Genomic DNA, 22,473 nt, shown 5'->3' with positions numbered 1-22,473 from the left:
CGTTCATGGTCATTCACAGGCATGCGCGGAGCAGGGGAAATGTGAGTCACCCAGTGTTCACGTTCCCAGCAGAGATCAAAGAAACTGACACCCTCCTTCCTTGTTTCAGCTCTCATAGTGTAAACAAGTATCTTTTTCATGTTCTATGTAGTGCCATGGTTTTTGCATTCTTATGCTTTTGGTATCAGTTTGATACCAAATGACAGCTGAAGGACTTTCAGTGATCTAAGCACAAGATGAAAGAGAAAATATATCTATGAGATAAGCTTTGTTGAGGCATGAATTGCAGTACTGTGCGCCATGAGTGTTTATGAATCAACAATATATCTTAAGCAAAATGTCTTTGAACAGAAACACATGTAAAACAAGGTTATGTATTGATTGGTTGACGAAAATATTGTGACCAGAGGCTTGCAGGAACCTAACCTTATAATTCCCTTAGAGCAATAGTTCAATATTCATCATTTGTGGTAACTTTATGGAACATAACTACTGTGAATAAAGAGAATTGACTGTAACCTTTTAAGTTCATATTTTGTTTGTCACAAGACATAACCTGAAGTATTAGTTGAATAAAATCAGAGCCCAAGGTTTGAGTTGATCAAATTGCCACTTCTTGCAGCATCCCGGAAGCCCCTCCTTCCTACATGTCTGCCACAAATTGAAAGCCCTTGGAAAGAAACGTCTGCGATGAAAACACATACATTTAACCAAAGAACAGTCCACACTTACTGGAGATCACATGTCTAGGAAAGCAGGTTTTTTTCCCCATTAAAAAAAATAAAAAGTTGAACTTGAAAGATACCCCTTATCTGCTCTATTGCATTACAAGAAGAAAACCACACTCTGTCCCCATCTCAGAGTGGAAAGGAGGGTAGCCCTTGGCTAAGACTTTGAGCCTCTTTGTGGCCATTTCAGTGATTTTCAAAGTTGGTTTTTGCAGAGCTGAGGGAACAATTACTAAGAGGTAGTGCTATGTCTTACTCTCAGTGGAGCCATGTACACAGTCTGAAACAGCAGATTGGGACCAAAAAAATGGAGCCAGGGATCGTCCACATAAAACTGTGAAGTTTAATTCACTGAGAAGAGGTGGTCTTGGAAATTATGGAGCATGAAAAAAAATGTTATCCTGCCTCCTTGTGGGTTTTAACTATATCGTTTGTCTTTGACGAGAGAAGGAGAATGGAGAGGGAGAAGGAAAGACGGAGGTGGGGTAAAGAGAGAGAGAGATGCCTTTCTACATGATTCAACAGACACTCACTGGAAATTGTAGAGGATGAAGAGGTGTGCCTGCAAAAAATGCAGATGGGGAGAAGCTCTGGAAGCAAAAGCTCATCCTGGGCTGTGCTGCGGAAACTGCAAAGTCAACAGCCACCTTTCACTGCCCTTCTGGAATCCCCAGGAAATTCTCATGGATGGAGTTCCTTAGCACCAGGGGAGAGGGACAAATCCTGGGTGAGGCAGACCCCTTAGGTAGATAACAGAATTTCTAAAAGAGTGAGTGGGAGTCCCACAATGAACATTAAAAAGAAATTGGTGCCCCCTTTTAAAGCAAGAATGAGATAGGACTGTCTGCTCTCATCCCTTCCATTCAAACTACTAGAAGTCAGTCTAATGAGACAAGAGAAAAAACATTGTAAGGATTAGAAAAGAAGAATACCATTGTGAGTATTTGCAGATAATATACTTGTCTGCAAATAAAACCCAGAATAATCTAGTAAAACCTAATAAACTAATAAGAGAGTACAAAAAGGTAGTAGACTACAAGATGCAGAAACAAAAATCAACAGTGAGCTTGACAAATTCAACTTGACAAACTTTGAATTATACCAAATTCAAACCAAATCATGTATTTTTTCAAGGCACATTTTTGAAGAAGGGACTTAATCCATCAGCCAGCAATATTTATTATAAAGTTATGGTAAAACTGGAAGAGTCAGGTATTCACAGAAGGGATAAACAAATGGGCCAATCAAATAAAATTTAAAGCCCCAGATTTCAGATGCATGTATGTATAGGAATTGGCAAAATCCATTTTCCCCCCAAAATGCGGAAATCAAGGCTAAAGAGATAATTTAATCTCAATTACAGAGAAATAAATTGAGATTTTAAACACTTGGCTTCTTTACGGAAAATCTACACCTCCTATCTACCCTCTACATTTTGTGGAGGTGCTGAAAAGGATTAGGGGATGGGACAGAACAGGGAAATATGCTCTGCTCCCACTTCAGCCTGTGCTAATGCAAAGAGAGAGGCAGCAACATCCAAGGGGGTGAAGGGAGAGTGGTGTTCAGGCACTCCTGGGTCACCAGCAACAAAGATAGCAGAGGTGGAGATGGGAGCCGTGATGACCTGGCTACTGCCAGGTGAATATCTCATAAAAGACTGAAAAGAAACTCCACTGACACAAGACTAGGAAGCTGGGAGCCTGGTCCAAGGATAACTTTTACACAAATCCAGTCGAATATCATATATTACCAATAGAATTCCTCTGTGAGTAACACACTGACAATCTACTTCCTAGGTACATTCTGCAATTGTCTTTTCTGCTTTCAAGAGTCTTTACCCATTTTTTATTTTAATTTTTATTAGAGCATAGTCGATTTACAATGTTGTGTTATTTTCAGGTATACAATAAAGTGTATCAGTTATGCATGTACATATATCCACTCTCTTATTTAAAATTCTTTTCCCATATTGTCCATTACAGAGTACTGAGTAGAGTTCACTGTGCTCTACCGCAGGTTTTTATTAGTTATCTATTTTACATATAGTAGTGTGTATACATCAGTCCCAATCTCCCAATCGTCTTTACCTATCTTTATCACAATAATCCTCTCCTTCCCCATAAGCACTAAAGAGCCAGCCAAAGCTGCATAACTCATGAGCTGTGATTCTGCCATCATGCATTTATCACCAGTTGATTTGTGTCTGTTCTTGCCTGTCCCTGATCTTATTCCTACTCAGGCTTCTCTAATACCATGCGAGTAACCCTAAACCTTCCTGCCTTTATCCATATTACCTGCTCCAGTTTCTCTGGTGGAATTAGCTCTCTATCATGACTATTGCCTGGATCTGGTCTCATGCACAGCTCTGGTTTCCACTCCATTCCGACTGAGCTCTGCTGGATGCAGAAGGATTCCCCAGAGTGAAGATGCAACTTTGTTCCCAATATGAGAGACCGCTGCCTTCTCCTTTCCCAGAGAATGCCTCCTAGGTTTCAGCACCAGCACGGACCGATAACAGTAACCTGTAATTTAGATTCATGTGACCCAGCTCTTCTATTGGGCTTGATTCCTGGGTCCTTCTCCCATATCTTCCAGCTTTATTACACATCCTTTCCCACCTCTAACCTGCACCTCTGATACCCAGAAAACCAAATTAAGATCCTAGATGTCTTTAGTCTTTCTCTATGTGCCAGTTGGAATCTTAGTAGGAAGTGAATTCAACTCAGCTGGTTCAAATGAGAAACCTTTAATAAAGAAAATATTTACAGAGGTGTGGGTGGAGATAAGGGAATCAACAAGGGGTGATGGGGCTCCCAGAAACCAGCAGCAGAGGGTAGCTTTATCACCCTTAGGACTGGAGAGCAAGAGAAGGAAATGATGACACAAGAGCTCAGTGAGAGCTGGAGTCACTGGGAAGGGGCTGCTCCTGGAGGGATGGAGCCACTCAGAGCAAGAAGTAGTATACCCTGACCTCTCTCTCCTGCGCCCTCCAGTCTCAGGCACCTTCCATTGGTCAAACCCAACCAGAAACCAACTGGCATGTGACCCCAAAAACTGTCATGTGTAGAGTCACTCTCTGAGCACAGAGTAGGGCAGAGAAGGGTAGCAAATGCACCTGAGGTGGGCAAACAGTACAAGCAGACCCTTTGTTTCTCATGTCAGACCTTTCATTTCTCCTGCAACCTTGAGTGTTTCAGACATGGGCTCTCCTGGCCTCCTGACAGGGGAGTTTCTCTTAAGCCCTTCACGAGGTATCTACCTGGCAATAGCCAATGTGTTATGGCTCCCACAAAAGTATTCCAACTACTCAGATATGAGTGAGACCCACTCCTGGGCAGGGAATACCTGGTACTTCTCAGAAGCTAGGAGTTACTGGGAATTTATGGAGAGAGGACAATAAAAGCATGTCTCCACCAAGGGAGCTCCCAGTGGAGACACAGGCAGGTGGGATGAATCAAAGGAGAGGAAGGACACAGGACCAAGAAGCTCAAGCCAGGATGCTTTGTTCCAACTGGTGGGCGATAATCCCTCCTCTTCTTCCAGGGTGTGCCCAACAAGTAGCAGAATGGCTCGGGCAATCATGATAGGAAGGGCTGCAGACCATGTAACAATATCCATTCCATGTTCACGTCCTTTGTCCTATTCAGACCAGAGACAGATTCCCAGCCCCAGCTTGGTCACACACAATTATCCTGCCCCAACTGAGTTCTTGTTTCCCTACCTGCATTTCATATTCTGAGTTTCTTCTTTTCCTTCTTCGTAGGTTTATTTATGTCATCCCATCACTTTTTGTTGTCACCTAATCACAATTTCATGTCCTTTGTCAACTTTTAGTGACTTTAAAAAGTATGGTTGCCATAACCACTCTTGCAAAAATTATGGACTGGCTGCCTTATTTAGCAGTAGTTATATCCTACCTTGGAATGGCATCTTGGTTAAAACAGAGAGTACAGGCTTCTATTTTATCTTAACACCGAGAATCGGGACCAAAACCAACACACTCACCACCAGCAGGCACATACATTAGCTCATTTAGCCCTTCAACTCCCCTCTGAGGTGTGACCCACTATTAGTCACTTTAAAGATGAGGTAACTAAGGCTCAGAGAGGTTGATTAATTTGCGCCAGGTCATGCGGCCAGTGAGGATCCTCTCAGTTCTCTGTCTGTCCTTCTGATTGTCTGTGACCTAAGAGTGAGGAATAAAGGCAGCACTTGAAGGAAAACACTTTTCTCTCCTCTTGTTGCAGTTGTTTCTCTGTCTTCCCTTTGGATTCTGTACAGAGCTGCTGTTCATCTTTGCCTTATGCTTCAGAACAAGACAGAATGAATGAATAACCAAGGCAGTTGGGAGCAGCCTCCCAGACAGGATGACCAGATCCCCAGGAAGCTTGAACACTAGGCTGCCATGGCTGAACCTTTACAATCTCAATTCAACAGTCTGCCACTGTGCCTTTGTTATTTCTTGTGAGCCTGCTGTATTTAAGAACATAGAAAAGAATTTTTGTTTAGCCAGGAGGTATGGGAGTGGGGTCATTCTGAAAGAGGAAAACTGAGACAGAAATGGGACAGAGCCTCTAACTGCTCTTCATTCTCCCATTGTCTCTGTCAGGCGTCACTTCCCAACTACAAAACCAGAAAAGCAAGGCTTGTTAAGTCCTGCATTATCTGGGACAGTTGGGGATCTCTCATCCATCCCTCAACATGCACACACACACACACACACACAGAAAGAGAGAGACCCCGAACTTGGTACAGAGTGGGTAAATGCCAAGTATTCCTGCCCTGATTGCACTCTGAAGCTAAATCCACCTTGATACTTTAATTTCTGAATAGGGAAATGTCCAGAGAGGGAAACTGTCCTGTACAAAGTCACAGAACTGTTCACGTGGCAGACTATGGTCTAGAGCCCAGTCTCCTGGTCCCCAAGTAAATTTTTCACATTGCGTTATCCTCACCCGCTCCATGAGGGCTTGATGCAGAGGGTCATCAGTAGGGTCCAGCTAGGCCTTACATATGGGGATGAAGAGAAGATTCATAGGGGAAGAGGTTCCTGAAAACCCGGGAGTTGAATTTCATGGCCTTTCTTGGGTCAAAGAGAACTCTTCCCCAGTAAGGCTGGGAATTACAAATTTACAAATTAAGATACAGGATGCCCGGACTTCCCAAGTGGTACTAGTGGTAAAGAACCTGCCTGCCAATGCGGGAGACATAAGAGATGCAGGTTCAATCCCTGGGCTGGGAATTCCCTTGGAGGAGGGCATGGCAACCCACTTCAGTGATTTTGTCTGTAAAATCCCATGGATAGAGGAGCCTGGTGAGCCACAGTCCAAAGGGATAACAAAGAGTTGGATATGACTGAAGTGACTGAGCACACACAGCAAACACATACAGGATGCCCAGTTAAACTTGAATTTCAGATAAATGATACCTAATGTTTTGGAATAAGTATATCCAAGTATTTCAACTGTATCTGGCAACCCTATTCCCAAGGTTCAGATGAGGGGAAAAACACCATAACTGCCACAGATACTTCCTCATTTCCCTGCAGGTGTTCAGGCCCTCAATGTTCTGACTCTAGCCAATGGAACCTGCCTTGTTTTCTAGAATTATTTCTAGTCTGAGGTAAACATGGCACCAGCAAGCAATTGGGAAAGTTAGGGAGTTAATAGAAAATATAGATCTCAAAATATTTAACCCATACCACTGTATCTTTGCTACCTGAACTTGTCAGAGTGTGAAACATAGAGTTGTCCTACTGAAATATCTACCCCAGAGATGCCCTTCTAAGGACAATGCCAAGCAGACTATCCCAAAGTAGGGAAGTTCTTTACACAAATATCTTGAGTGAATGAATGAGTAAGCCAGGGCCAGACCAGAGTCAGGAAATCTGACCTTTGAACAATAGCACTCCCTTCTTGAGCTGACACCCCAGATCTCTCCCAACCCAGGCCTGAGGCATCTTTCAGAGCTCAATGGAATTTCCTCCTTTTTCAATGGAAAGGCAAGCTCCTGGATGTCCAAGGTCTGGCTCACTCATTTAGGGCCCCCAGGGCCTATCTCAATGCTAGACATAAACTGAGAAGCCAATTAAAAGTTGAATGAATGAATGAATGACTTTTCTGACTACAAAGACCTCAGGAGTCCAAGAAACAGGGATTTGGAGTGTACAATGATAGGAATCCATTGCCACCAATCTTGAATCCATTCATTCATTCAATATTAAATATACTGAGCTTTTTTAGGTCCAAATGGGAAACTGAAAGTGTTATTCACTCAGTTGTGCCCAACACTTTGGGACCCCATGGATTGTAGCCCACCAGGCTAATTTGTCCATGGAATTCTCCCAGTAAGACTATTGGAGTGGGTTGCCATTCCCTTATCCAGGGGATCTTCCCAACCCAGGGATTGAACCTGGGTCTCCCAAATTGCAGGCAGATTCTTTACCATCTGAGCTACCAGTGAAGCTTAATATTCCATTTTCTTTAAAAATTGTTTGGTCCCTACCACTAGAAAACATATCAACCACTTTCAATAATAGCAGTCTCATTTTGATAATGAATCATTGTTTAGCTGCTGAAAAGTCAAGTGCAATCTTGCCCAAGTCAAAACTCCAATCTCATATGCAATTCCAAGTATCAATTCTCCTTGCAGGTTCTACCTAAACTGTGGCTTGAGGCCTTGCAATGAGGATAGGGGATGTGAGCGATTCCACCCTTCCTCTACTTCCTCCCTGTAATGAGACAAAGTCGAAGATATTAGAAAAAATAGGGAGCCTCAATTTACTTAGCTAATGCTATTTGTGATTGTCCCTTGGCTACAGAAGTCTTCCGTACATGGTAGGGTCCCTACCTTGCACCTGGTCAGGTGCACTGGCAGATCCTTTGGAAGTATCCCTACATAAGCCTCCATACTGTATAGTTTTCTGATGTGGGCAATGTGCTCTGTGCATAACCTGCATGCTTCTTCCTTTCTAATTCTTGCCCAACTAGTCTGTCCGAAATCCTTTTCATGCTGTAGTCCCCTTAACCTCTTGAGCAACCTCCTATCAAGACTGCTTAATAGATAATACTAGTTCATAATACTATGAACTAGAGACTGTTCATAGTATCCATTTACCCATCCTTGCTTCTCCAAGTATAGAGTGCTATCTGCCTATTGATGCCTTCATTCCTAGACCTCCCGTCACAGTCAATGCCAGCTAACATTCCACCTTTAGCATGACTTGGTTAGATATGGATTCCAGTATGTTTCACATAAGTCTCTCAGGTTGCAGTTCCCCTAAGAACTCTCACCTCCCTCCTTCCCTGTGGATACACCAAGAACCACAGGAACTTGAAGTCCCTGGTGGTCCAGTGGTTAAGACTCTGTACTTCCATTGCAGGCGGCAAGGGGTTCCATCCCTGGTTGGGGAACTAAGATCCCTCAGGTTGCACAGTGCAGCTAAAAGAATACAAAACAAACAAAAACAAAAAAACATGAAGCCACAGGATTCTGTATCTCAGCAAGCTATCAGCTTTCTGGTGAGAAGCCAAGTGGAAGAATGTGGAATATCCACGAAAAGAAACAAGGAAACACCTAGAAATGAGCAGCAGCCCTTGGCTGAACTCTTCTTTCCCAATGACTCCCGAAAATCACATCAAATGATTTATAAGATAGTCTTATACAGACTGAAGGTAGAAGAAAGTATTGATGGCCACTGAACTTGTTCCAGTGTTTTCTACTAAGTCTGGCATAGGTACGTCTAGCATCTAACTTTGTAATGCAGATAAACACATGTTGCCTCAGCTATTCTGCTGGTGTGTGTGTGCGTGCTCAGTCATGTCCAACTCTTTGCAATCCCATGGACTGTCAGCCACCCAGGCTCCTCTGTCCATGGGGTTTCCCAGGCAAGTATACTGGAGTGGGTTGCCATTTCCCCTTCCAGCAGATCTTACCGACCGAGAGACTGAACCCACATCTCCTGCATTGGCAGGTGGATTCTTTACTGCTGAGCCATCAAGGAAGAACTCATCTATTCTAGTACCTCTTTTTGAGAAGTGAGGGTAACTTTCACCTATTATTCTCATCTTTATGGTTTCACTGAAATCCCATGATATCCAGTAAAGTCCCTTCAACTTCCTGTTAAAATCATTTATTCATTCACTCATCCATCTATCTACTCATTCAGCATATTGTTAGAGTACATTATTGAGTGTAGCAGTGAGACATCTGACTTAAGGAATCTAGATGGAAGATCTCACTGGGAGAGGGCATCTGGATCCAAGATCAAACTGAACCATCAGTACAAAAAAGGACTTTAAGTACTTCCTTGGTGGTCCAGTGGTTAAGAATCTGCCTGCCAATGCAGGGGATACTGGTTTGATCCCTGGTCTGGGAAGATGTCACACGCAACAGGGCAACTAAACTACTGAGCTCATGCATCGCATCTATTGAAGCCCACACACCCTAGAGCCCTTGCTCTGCAACAAGAGAAACCACCACAATGAGAAGCTGACGCACTGCAACTAGAGAGTAGCCCCTGCTTGCTGCAACTAGCGAAAGTCCACATGTAGCAATGAAGACCCGGCACAGCCAAAAATAAATAAATATTTTTTTAAAGGACTTTAGAAACAAAAATGAAACAAAACAATATAATCAATCAGATCAGATCAGATCAGTCGCTCAGTCGTGTCTGACTCTTTGCGAGCCCATGAATCGCAGCACGCCAGGCCTCCCTGTCCATCACCAACTCCCGGAGTTCACTCAGACTCCCGTCCATCGAGTCAGTGATGCCATCCAGCCATCTCATCCTCTGTCATCCCCTTCTCCTCCTGCCTCCAATCCCTCCCAGCATCAGTCTTTTCCAGTGAGTCAACTCTTCGCATAAGGTGGCCAAAGTACTGGAGTTTCAGCTTTAGCATCATTCCTTCCAAAGAAATCCCAGGGCTGATCTCCTTCAGAATGGACTGGTTGGATCTCCTTGCAGTCCAAGGGACTCTCAAGAGTCTTCTCCAACACCACGGTTCAAAAGCATCAGTTCTTCGGCGCTCAGCCTTCTTCACAGTCCAACTCTCACATCCGTACATGACCACAGGAAAAACCATAGCCTTGACTAGACGGACCTTTGTTGGCAAAGTAATGTCTCTGCTTTTGAATATGCTATCTAGGTTGGTCATAACTTTCCTTCCAAGGAGTAAGCGTCTTTTAATTTCATGGCTACAGTCACCATCTGCAGTGATTTTGGAGCCCAGAAAAATAAAGTCTGACACTGTTTCCACTGTTTCCCCATCTATTTCCCATGAAGTGCTGGGACCGGATGCCATGATCTTCGTTTTCTGAATGTTGAGCTTTAAGCCAACTTTGTCACTCTCCACTTTCACTTTCATCCAGAGGCTTTTTAGTTCCTCTTCACTTTCTGCCATAAGGGTGGTATCATCTGTATATCAGGTTATTGATATTTCTCCCAGCAATCTTGATTCCAGCTTGTGTTTCTTCCAGTCCAGCGTTTCTCATGATGTATTCTGCATATAAGTTAAATAAACAGGGTGACAATATACAGCCTTGACGAACTCCTTTTCCTATTTGGAACCAGTCTGTCGTTCCATGTCCAGTTCTAACTGTTGCTTCCTGACCTGCATACAAATTTCTCAAGAGGCAGATCAGGTGGTCTGGTATTCCCATCTCTTTAAGAATTTTCCACAGTTTATTGTGATCCACACAGTCAAAGGCTTTGGCATAGTCAAGAAAGCAGAAGTAGATGTTTTTCTGGAACTCTCTTGCTTTTTCCATGATCCAGAGGATGTTGGCAATTTGATCTCTGGTTCCTCTGCCTTTTCTAAAACCAGCTTGAACACTGGGAAGTTCACGGTTCGCATATTGCTAAAGCCTAGCTTGGAGAATTTTGAGCATTACTTTACTAGCGTGTGAGATGAGTGCAATTGTGCAGTAGTTTGAGCATTCTTTGGCATTGCCTTTCTTTGGGAAATGAAATGAAAACTGACCTTTTCCAGTCCTGTGGCCACTGCTGAGTTTTCCCAATTTGCTGGCATATTGAGTGCAGCACTTTCACAGCATCATCTTTCAGGATTTGAAATAGCTCGACTGGAATTCCATCACCTCCCATTAGCTTTGTTCTTGGTGACATTTTCTAAGGTTTTCACAAAAGTCGATTGGGGTCCTTGGCTGAGAGGAAACTCTGCCTTGGGCCCGCTGGTATAATAAACTGCACTCCACTATCTGCATTGTCCTTCTGAGTGAGTTTGTTTCCCAGAACGCGTGGCTACAACATGTGAAGTGTGGGCTTGGAGAGACAAGGAGTAGTGTCAATTCTTTCTTACTAGTTCCTTTTCTCACTGTAATGACCCTAATGCATTTTCACTGTTTTCTCCATGAAGCGTCCATTCCCTTAAGGTGCCCAAAGTAGGAGTTCAGATTGCAACTTTCCTATTGCAGTATTTCAGGCGACCAAATCATTCATGTCACAGGATATTGAATTACAAAGGGCTTGGTGTTAGCATGGTCTTAATGCTTTCACACACCTTCAGAAGCTGGACAGAGTTTCTAGAAGGCTCCTGTGTTTCCTTCTGCTTTTATTTGTAGAATTGGGTGACTGGCTATTTTGTACCTGATATTATGTGTTGAAGTAGAAGGTATTCTTTAAGGCAACTGACATGACTTTATTATTAGTTCCTCCAAAGTTAACAGCTAAATATTCTCAAAAAGGTCAGGGTGTGTTTGGACAGATAAGGGAAGAAATATGGCAGCTCCTAGAACTAATTACGACTAATCTTCATGTCCACACTGAACACTAATGCTATGTCTTTATTATTTAATATATGCAACAGTTGCCCTAAAGACATACCATGGTTATAAATGATTGCTTTCTAAACTCACTTTTCCTATTTGGTGCTTCTGAAGAAGGAAACAGACAGAGCTGGAGTCCATCTTAGGCCTGTTCATGCTGCTCATGCTCGGCCACCTCTCCAATGGACTCTGAACTCTGCTTATTGGCTATGGAAATTACAATAGAAGGATAAGACCCCCTCTGGACAGGGAAATCTTGAAGATCGCATCCAGGTTACTCCGCGCCTAAGAGAAAACATACTCTAATCACCCCTGCCTCCAGACAGGTCATAAATTCTTTCTGTATCTATTGGAATGTAACAGCAGGCTTATTGATTATTAACTGCTTGAACACATAACACATAAATGATGGGGTTATTGTGATTGTATTTACCCTTCCTTTGTTTTATGTAAGTCTCAAGGAAATTGGGGTGGTGGGTTCGGACACGTACACAGGGGATATAAAAGATTTTCACAAATGCTGGTCAGGGTCCTTGGCTAGGAGGAGACTCTGCCTTGGGCCCACCAGTGTAATAAACTGCACTCCACTATCTGCATTGTCCTTCTGAGTGTTTGTTTCCTGGAACGCATGGCTATAACACTTCCATTAACTGATATGGCAACTTGATGCAAATTAGAAAAAGACACATCCTTCAGACTGGCTGTAGACTCCTTGCAACCAGATGTACCCAGATTGGATACATCTCCTTGCTGAATGTAGGACTAGGTGCTTTAAGCTGTTCTGGGTGTTGGGCCCCATCAGCCTGCAGTCCCTGTGATGTTGACTGGAGAAAGAAACACACCGCAACCTACAAGTTGAGAATTATGTTTTATTTGGCAGACAAAACTGAGGATTTAAGCCTGGGTCACAGCCTCTTGGCTCTGAAAGACTGCTTCAAAGAGGTAAAGGAGGAGCCTTTACATATCCTATAATGGACATACAGGAGTTTTTGCGACAAAAGCCAGGCAGTTGGAATTTGAAAAGATTACTGTTAAAGAAAATCAGATATCTCAAGTGAAGGAAATTAGCACTTTTTTATGCATGAGAAGATGCAAGAGTCTGGGCTCATTGAAATCATTCCTTTGATATGCATCTTGACTATATGGGGCCAGAATACTACTTTTCTCCATCCTGAATTCCCTTGGGGTGCACAGTTGGGGGTGACTGCAGTGGCTGAGAGCTTGGCAGTGGGCAGCCCCTGTCTCCATCCTGAGTTTCCTCCAGAGCTCACTGTCTGGGATGGCTGTAGTGACTTGAGAGTTACAATACCCTTTGTTCACTGATAGGGCAGGCAACATTTTTCATTTCACAGTAGTTTGCAATCTGCTCCATACCTAGCAAACCGAGCCCAAATGAGCAGGTATTGGAACTGTGTCCCACAGGATTAACAGAAGCTCGTGACTAACAGAAATCCTTGAGTTTGTCTCACAGAAAAGCAGATAAGGGAACAGCTTGTTTTTTTAAAAAAACAAAAACAAAAGCCTCTGCTTGTAACCTGTCTTTACTGATTAAGCTCATTTTAGTTTTTCTAGGGGGGTATGGGTTTGGGGGTGTTTTTTGTTTTTGTTTTTTCCTTTAACTAAATAACTGCATACACTCCAAGCTTCACATAGTCTAGGTGATATATCACAAAACTCAACCACCCATAAAGATAATACCTTTGATGTATGGGTTACTTTAGGAACAAAGGGCGTAAGTTGTTTCCCAGAACTTGGAGTCAGTTCCTGATCAGCTCAAGCCAGCTAAGACTGGTTGGGACCATTGACCGTAGAACTGGGCCTGCCCAGGTATCCAATGAATGACCTTTTGATATCAGAGGGCCAAAAACTCCAACCTTAGATCATGCTAAGTGCCTCAATTATTGAATATGCATCCCATGAAGAAGCATGTAGCCCAGATAAGCCTGTGTAGAGCACAGATTATCACCTCTTCGCTGCCTTCAACCACCTTTTCCCACCCTAAGACCACCCTGCTTATCCCATAAATGCTCCAACTCTCTCACTATCAAAGAGGTGAAGCTGAGACTTCTCCAGGCTTGGCTGCCTTACTCTGCTGCAGATCTCAGGATCTAAGGGTTTGCCTTGCTGTGCATCATGAAAAACAACCTGGTTCAGCAACGGTATCAATAAATTAAAGCCAATCAATTATCCTGATACCTTATACAATGAACTCCTGGAAAAGACCTGCCACCCCCAGCCCATATCTTCTGCAGATCTTGCATGGGCTAGGTACAAAGTGACCATTTAAAAGGACAGAATAGTTGGATGAAATATCAGGAATTAATGGAATATTTTGGAGATGGAATTATCATGGAAATTATGTTGCTACTGTTTATAGGCATCTCAAACCATGAAACCACCACACGTGATGGTGGCATCCTTCATGTCAAGCGTGGAAAACTCATCTGCGTGCCCTGCCATGCCTTGGGTCCAGCAACCCATATCTTCCCTAAAAGCTCCTGTAGCGGGCGATGTCTTTTCACCACCCATCTCTCCCTGGCCCTCACCATTCCGATGCATACAATGGCTTCCCAGAGTAAGCAATTGTGACTCCTTGCCTGAGAGCTACTTCTGGCTTCAGGAATGTTCACTGCCCACTAGCACAGCTGGTAGGATGTGATGGAAGATTTGTGCTCCCAGACGCTCTCCTCAGCCAGTGACAAAGCAGGTTGGAGGAACTTCCTCACCTCTTAGTAGTAACAACTCTGATGAAGATGCTTTCCATAATCTCCTAAATTTCTGCAGCGGGATTAAACACTAGGAGCCCCCAGCAGCGACCTGCTCATTAATACACACTTTTCTGTCTCACTTCACTATGCCACTAGAGGTTTGTTCTGAGCTCACTTCCAAAAAACTCGTCTCAGGGTCTGCTTCTGGAGAAAACCCAACCTAAAGCAGCAGCTTAATGGATTCGTTTAGTTGATTCTTCCTTTAAGTCTTCAAGTCTAGTTCTTCAGACTCCAAGGCAGACAGGAAGTAATTTTCACAGAAGAACTTAACATCCACAAATGACATTCATATCAATCCCACTCAGTGGGTGGAATAAGTAGTAGATATTTCAGCAAAACTAATTATGTTGACACCCACCTAATGCCAGAAAAAGAGATGCCGTCAAAACAAAGGTAACAGAAACAAATGCTGCAAAGCAATCAGTCCTGGCTGGTGTAAGCAACTGCCAGATGAGTAAGAGGAGGTCTGACTTCCAAAGTGGGGAGAGGGAAAGGGATGTCTGCACTCTGAAACACCCTCCACCACCTTCACCCAGTTATGGTCCCACTCCCTCAAATTTCTCTCCATTTCCATAACAACTTCTGTCCTAAACTAAATAGTGAGATTCTTACAGAGAAATGATGACACCCTGACCACCTACTATTGGGTCTCACAGCTAAGACTCATTCCTTATTCCTCTTTCCCTCACCATCTTGCATCCAACTTGTCAGCAAACTCCACTAGTCCTACCTCTAAAATCTATAGCAAGGGTCCCATGCCTCTCACTATCCAAGTGAGATAACCCAAGTTATCCCAACCCTCTCAGTAACCCAAGTCCAGGTTGCTATCAGCACTCCCACTTGGATTACTGCATTAGCCTCTTAACCTGACCATGTCTGCCTCAGGAGTCAGTTTTGGTATTTTTTGTCTTTCTAGGAATTTGTCCATTTTATTTATTTAATTTGCTAGCATAAAGTTATTTATAATTTCCTCTTATAGTCCTTTTTATTTCTATAAAGTTGGTAGTTATATTTTCTCTTCATTCCTGATTTTAGGAATCTGGGTCTTCTTTTTCTTGGTCAATCAAGATAAAGTTTTGTCAATTTTGTTGATTTGAGTTTGTTTATTTTCTCCATTGTTATTTTATTCTCTGTTCCACTCATTTCCTCTCTAATCTTTATTATTTCCTTCCTTTTATCTGTTTTAGCTTTAGTTTGCTCTTCTTTTTCTAGTGTCTTAAGGTGGAATCCTTTTTAAATGTAGGCATTTACAATTATAAATTTTCCTCTTTGTTTTTGTTGTTCTAGTTGGCAAGTCATATCCAGTTCTTTGTAACGCCATGGACTGCAGCATGCCAGGCTTCCCTGTCCCTGACCATTTCCCGAAGTCTGCCTAAGTTCATGTCCACTGAATTGGTGATGCCATCCTGTCCAAGCTCACTCTGCTTACCACAAGATAAGTCAATGAATTCAAGATGAGGTATTGGGATTAGGAAGGGACTTTATTCGGGAGCCAGCTGACCAAGGAGATGGCAGGCTAGTGCCTCAAAATAACCATCTTGTTGGGGCCTGGATGTCAGATTCTTTCACAGATCAGAGATGGGGGGAGGTGAGGAAACAAAGTTAAAAAGACCATTTAATTCCTGCAAATATCTCCTAGAATGGCAAGCCTCGGAGGGGAAAGTGTTAGTTTCACATCTTTGTCGTCATCTCATGGTTGGTGAGAAATGGAATGCTGCAGCTGCTTAGTTGCTCCAGTCGTGTTCAACCATATGGACTGTAGCCTGCCAGGCTCCTCTGTTCATGGGTTTCTCCAGGCAGGAGAACTGAAGTGGGTTGGCCATGCCCTCTTCCAGGAGATATTCCTGACTCAGGGATTGAACCTGGGTCTCCTGCATTGCAGGTGGATTCTCTACCACTGAGCCACCAAGGAAGCCCATGAAATGCAATCTCTCCTGTCATATCAACAAACAAAAATGTCACATCTATCTGTGATTCCAGCCTCCCCAAATGTGAATTTCTGGGCCACCTGGTAAGTAGCAGACTAGGGGTGCTGGGCGCTGTGCCATTTGCCACACAAAGAATTACAATCCTTCACAGGTGGTCAGGGTCAAGTTACCTCCCTGAAGCAGGCCAATGTGTATGTTTATAACAACAAGAAGTGTTAAGGTCACACAAGCAGACCCAGTGTAAATTTAAAATTAACCCTTTCCAGTTACAATCCAACCATCTCATCCTCTGTCATCCCCTTCTTCTTCTGCCTTCAATCTTTCCCAGCATCAGGGTCTTTTCCAAAGAGTCAACTGTTTGCATCAGGTGGCCAAAGTATTGGAGCTTCAGCATCAGTCCTTCCATGAGAATTCAGGGTTGATTTCCTTTAGGATTGACTGGTTTGATCTCCTTGCTGTCCAGAGGACTTTCAAGAGTCTTTTCCAGCACCACAGTTCAAAAGCATCAATTCTTCGGCACTCTGCCTTCTTCATGGTTCAGCTCTAACAACCATATGCGACTACCGAAAAGACCATAGCCTTGATTATATGGACCTTTGTTGGCAAAGTGATGTCTTTGCTTTTTAACACACTGTCTAGGTTTGTCATAGCTTTTCTTCCAAGGAGCAAGTGTCTTCTAATTTCATGGCTACAGTCACCATCCACAGTGATTTTAGAGCCCAAGAAGAGGAAATCTGTCACTGCTTCTACCTTTTCCCCTTCTATTTGCCAAGAAGTGATGGGACCAGATAGCATGATCTTAGTTTTTTTAATATTGAGTTTTAAGCCGGCTTTTTCTCTCTCCTCTTTCATCCTCATCAAGAGGCTCTTTAGCTCTAAGTACTGCTTTAGCTTTCCTCGATACATTTTGGTATGCTATGTTTTCATTTTCATTCATCTCAAACTATTTTTTAGTTTCCTTTGTAATTTCGTTTCTAAATAATGCATTGGTTATTTAGGAGTGGTTGTTTAATTTCCACATATTTGTGAACTTCCTAATTTCCACTATATTGTAGTTGTGAAACTGAGTAGGACCTTGTGGGTCTCATGAGCACACTTGACTTCACACCCCAGGATGGTGGCTCTAGGTGAGTGATCACACCATCGTGGTTATCTAGGTCATGAAGATCTTTTTTGTATAGTTCTTGTGTATTCCTATATGTAGGTCAGGAAGCAACAGTTAGAACTGGACATGGAACAACAGACTGGTTCCAAATAGGAAAAGGAGTACATCAAGGCTGTACACTGTCACCCTGCTTATTTAACTTATATGCAGAGTACATCATGAGAAATGCTGGGCTGGAAGAAGCACAAGCTGGAATCAAGATTGCCAGGAGAAATATCAATAACTTCAGATATGCAGATGACACCACCCTTATGGCAGAGAGTGAAGAGGAACTAAAAAGCCTCTTGACGAAAGTGAAAGAGGAGAGTGAAAAAGTTGGCTTAAAGCTCAACATTCAAAAAACGAAGATCACAGCATCCGGTCCCATCACTTCATGGGAAATAGATGGGGAAACAGTGGAAATAGTGTCAGACTTTATTTTTCTGGGCTCCAAAATCACTGCAGATGGTGACTGCAGCCATGAAATTAAAAGACGCTATTCCTTGGAAGGAAAGTTATGACCAACCTAGATAGCATACTCAAAAGCAGAAACATTACTTTGCCAACAAAGGTCCGTCTAGTCAAGGCTATGGTTTTTCCAGTAGTCATGTATGGATGTGAGAGTTGGACTGTGAAGAAAGCTGAGTGCTGAAGAATTGATGCTTTTGGACTGTGGTGTTGGAGAAGACTCTTGAGAGTCCCTTGGACTGCAAGGAGATCCAACCAGTCCTTTCTAAAGATCGGTCCTGGGTGTTTTTTGGAAGGAATGATGCTAAAGCTGAAACTCCAGTACTTTGGCCACCTCATGCCAAGAGTTGACTCATTGGAAAAGACTCTGATGCTGGGAGGGATTGGGGGCAGGAGGAGAAGGGGACAACAGAGGATGAGATGGTTGGATGGCATCACTGACTCTATGGACGTGAGTTTGAGTGAACTCCGGGAGTTGGTGGTGAAGAGGGAGGCCTGGTGTGCTGCAATTCATGGGGTCGCACAGAGTCGGACAAGACTGAGCGGCTGAACTGAACTGAACTGTGTATTCTTGCCACCTTTTCTTAATACCTTCTGTTTCTGTTAGGTCCATACTGTTTCTGTCCTTTATTGTGCCCATCTTTGCATGAAATGTTCATTTGGAATCTCTAATTTTCTTGAAGAGATCTCTAGCCTTTCCCATTCTATTGTTTTCCTCTATTTTTTTGCATTGATCACTTTGGAAAGCTATCTTATCACTCTTTCCTATTCTTTGGAACTCTGCATTCAGATGGATGTATCGTTCCTTCTCTCCTTTGCCTTTCACTTCTCCTCTTTTCTCAGTTATTTGCAAGGCCTTCTCAGACAACCATTTTGCCTTTTTGTATTTCTTCTTCTTGGGGATGGTTTTGATCACCGCCTCTGGAACAGTGTTATGAACCTCCATGCATAGTTCTTCAGGCATTCTATCTATCAGATCTAATCTCTTGAATCTATTTATCACTTCCATTGTATAATCATAAGGGATTTGATTTAGGTCATACCTGAATGGTCTAGTGGTTTTCCCTACTTTCTTCAGTTTAAGTCTGAATTTTACAATATGGAGTTCATGATCTGAGCCACAGTCAGCTCCTGCTCTTGTTTTTCCTGACTGTATAGAGCTTCTCCGTGTTTGGCTGCAAAGAATATAATCCACCTGATTTCAGTATTGACCATCTGGTGATGTCCATGTGTAGAGTTATTTCTTGCGGTCTTGAACTTGGTAACATATCCATTACTGAAAGTGGAGCACTGACATCTTAAAATATTATTGTTCAATTATTTATTTTTCTTTTCAATTCTAAATGTTTTGCTTCCTGTATTTCAGGGCTCTGTTGTTAGGTAAAAAAATATTATTGACTTAAAAAAGTCACAACCAGCAGTGTGCTCAGTGGTCCCTCGGACCTGTTCAACAGTGGTCTCTCAGATTGCTTCAACAGTGCTTGGATGGAATAGACCCAGGGATGCCCCTTGCTCCAGCCTCCAACCACCCTCCAACATTTATTCTAGTTTCAACCTTCAGAATCAGCCACTCTGCTGTCTGTGATCACCAGGATCATCCACAAATTTTTAGCTTAACTCATTACCAATCAATGATGCGCTCCCAGATTTGTCAGAGTTATTCCATCAAGATGGAGGCCTCCATCAACCAGCTGATCCACATGCATCTGTGGGCCTCCTACACTTACCATGGCTTCTATTTCAACCATGAAGATGTGGCTCTGGATGGTGTAGGCCACTTTTTGCAACTGGCCAAGGAGAAGTGCAAGGGCATGGAGCATCTCTTGAAAACGCAAAACCGGCATGGTGGCCACACCCTCTTCCTGGATATGCCAAAGCCATCTTCAGTGGGGTAAAACCCAGGAAGCTATGGAAGCCACCCTTCTCGTGGAGAACCTGAACCAGGCCCTTTTGGATCTGCATGGCCTGGGTTCTGCCCATGCAGACCCCCACATCTGTGACTTCCTGGAGAAGCACTTCCTTATGAGGAAGTGAAACTCATCAAGAAGATTGGTGACCATCTGACCAACCTCCACAAGGTGGCAAGTCCCCAGGCTGGGTTGGGAGACTATCTCTTCAAAAGGCTCACCCTCAAGCACAAATAGGAGACTCTGGAGCCCAGTGGCCTTTGAGGAGCCCCCCTTAATGTCAGGGCTTCTGCCTGAACTTGGCAGCTATATATATATATATATATACACACACACACACACACACACACACACACATATATATATATATGTCACAACCTGAAGTTGAGAGTTCCATTTTATTTGGGAAATTTTAGGAGTTTGAGACCAGAAGACAACATTTCAAGTGACCCTGAGAGAACTGCTCTGAGGAGGCAGGGGCAGAAGTCAGGTTATATAGAAATTTGCAAAAAGGGAGGTAGTCTGAACATCAAAAGTATTTTTATGAATCAAAGAAACTAGATATCTCAAGTGAAGGAATTTAGTATTTTTTTATATACAGGAAGATGCAAGAGTCTGGGCTCACCGAAATCATCCCTTTTATATACATCTCAACTCTCTGGGGCCCGTATCCTGTGTTTTTTTACATCCTGAGTTCCTCAGTGTTCATCGTAGGGAGTGGCTGCAGCCTGATGGCTTCCAGATTGCAGGTATTGTTCTCCGTCCTGGTTGTCCTTGCTGCTGCTGCTACTGCTGCTAAGTCGCTTCAGTCGTGTCCGACTCTGTGCAACCCCATAGACGGCAGCTCACCAGGCTCCCCCGTCCCTGGGATTCTCCAGGCAAGAACACTGGAGTGGGTTGCCATTTCCTTCTCAAAGGCATGAAAGTGAAAAGTGAAAATGAAGTCACTCAGTTGTGTCCTTCTCTTAGCGACCCCATGGACTGCAGCCTACCAGGCTCCTCCGTCCATGGGATTTTCCAGGCAAGAGTACTGGAGGGGGGTGCAATTGCAGATTGCAAATTTATTATCCACAGGGCTCCCTCCCTGGTTCCTCTTCAGGAGGACAATCATGACCTTGGTAGGTAGGGGCAACTAGAGGCAGAAGCCCACGCATCAGTCCATTCTCTGGGGCTTTCCACCCAACTGCCTATCCCCTGAATAACCAAATACAGAAGTCACTCTTGCTTTCCCACCCCCAACTTCCCCTGCAAGAAGTCAAAAAGATAATAATATACTTCCTCCTCTACAACTGCAGCCTCCTTCCAGGAGGTAGCAGGTCTGCTGTCAGAAGGGATTGGAGCTACCTGAAGACAAGCTCCCCCCAGGTCCATATCCTGGCCTGAGAGCTGGATGTCTGAGGAAAGAAAATCTCTTTAAAGAGATGGAGGCAGTGGCCCTAGCTGAAAAGAATTGGATCCTCAAGTCAAGAAAAGGTGGCAGGGGGTTGGGGGCTCAGCTGTGGACCTCAACTCTTCAATGATTTCATCCAGTATCCTGGCTCTTACAGAATAATATCCACACTGTGACCACGCCCCTGGCCTGGACATCCCCAAATGGTTATTTCACAGGCATGTCAGACCTACTGCATCCAAAACCAAAATATTGATCTTCCCTCTGGTCCACCTCACACCCCAATTCTGTCTTCCCACCACAGCCTTCTTCAGCTCAGAAAAACAGTAATTCTATTCTTTAAGTTGCCAAGGTCAACAATGTCACAGCCATCCTTGACTCCCCCTCTACTCTCCCCAGCCATGTAGAATCCTTCAGCACATTCTAAGGATCTGACAATTTCTCACAGCTTCACCGGAGCTCGATACCACCCTCTCTTGCCCAGATTGCTGCTGCTACCTCCTCCCGCCCTTGCCCATCTGAAATCTAGCCTGAGCACGGTAGCCAAGTGACCCTTTGAAAACAAACATCAGATCAAGTCATTCCTTGGCTCTAACTCTCCAACAGCTTTTCATGTTGCTCAGAGTACAAGCCAGTGGCCTTGGCCCTGCGTAATTACGCACACTCATTCCTTGCCACCACTCTCTCCCGACTCACCCTGTTTCATCCACCACTGCTGCTCCTGAGGGCAAAAGTGTCTGCCTTTGTTCTGCACCTGCCTGGGACACCCTCCCCCACCTCCCTCAGGTGTGTGTCCATTTGCCCAAACATCACCGTGGTACAGCAAGGCCTTTCCTGAGGGCCCTGTTTACAACTGCAACCTCTTCTCAGCAGCATTTCCTGTTCCCCTCTCCCAGCTACAGTTTCTCCATCTACACGCCTTTTTCACATGCTTGCCACCTTCTCCAAAATGAGCCCCATGAGAACACTGATTGTGTCAGCTTTATTTTTTGCTGCTTCCCCAAGATCCAGCCAGGGTCTAGCACAGGGAAGGTACCCCACAAATGTTTGCTGAATGCATGGAGGGCATCAAGATCTGGCTGTGGGGGCCCTAGGGTGGCAGGATACCAGATGCAGACAGTTACAAAGGTGCCCAGGAGGTGGATGCTGCCAGCACTAACTCAGGAGTGAGCAGACGGACCTCACAGGCCTGGACGAGCAGAAGACCAGGGACCTCCTTGGCTCTGGCACCACAAGAGCCCATGAGAGCAAGGTAGTAAAGGAAGACTGCTAACGCCGGGGATCTCATCATGGAAACTGGTGGCTTGAAGTCAGCTTTAGTTGGATTTAGGAAAGTAAATGCAGTATCTTTTAAACCT

General features: G+C 43.9%; 1 pseudogene; it reads left to right on the top strand.

Annotated features, from left to right (window-relative positions):
- The first annotated feature begins 19,338 nt into the window (after positions 1-19,338).
- Positions 19,339-20,026, top strand: LOC133259294 (ferritin light chain-like; annotated as a pseudogene).
- Positions 20,027-22,473: the final 2,447 nt, after the last annotated feature.

This window comes from Bos javanicus, chromosome 13 (assembly GCF_032452875.1).
Source record: "Bos javanicus breed banteng chromosome 13, ARS-OSU_banteng_1.0, whole genome shotgun sequence".
Classification (NCBI taxonomy): Eukaryota; Metazoa; Chordata; class Mammalia; order Artiodactyla; family Bovidae; genus Bos; species Bos javanicus.
The sequence above is the reverse complement of the archived record's forward strand: the minus strand, read 5'-3'. Positions and strand labels throughout refer to the sequence as shown.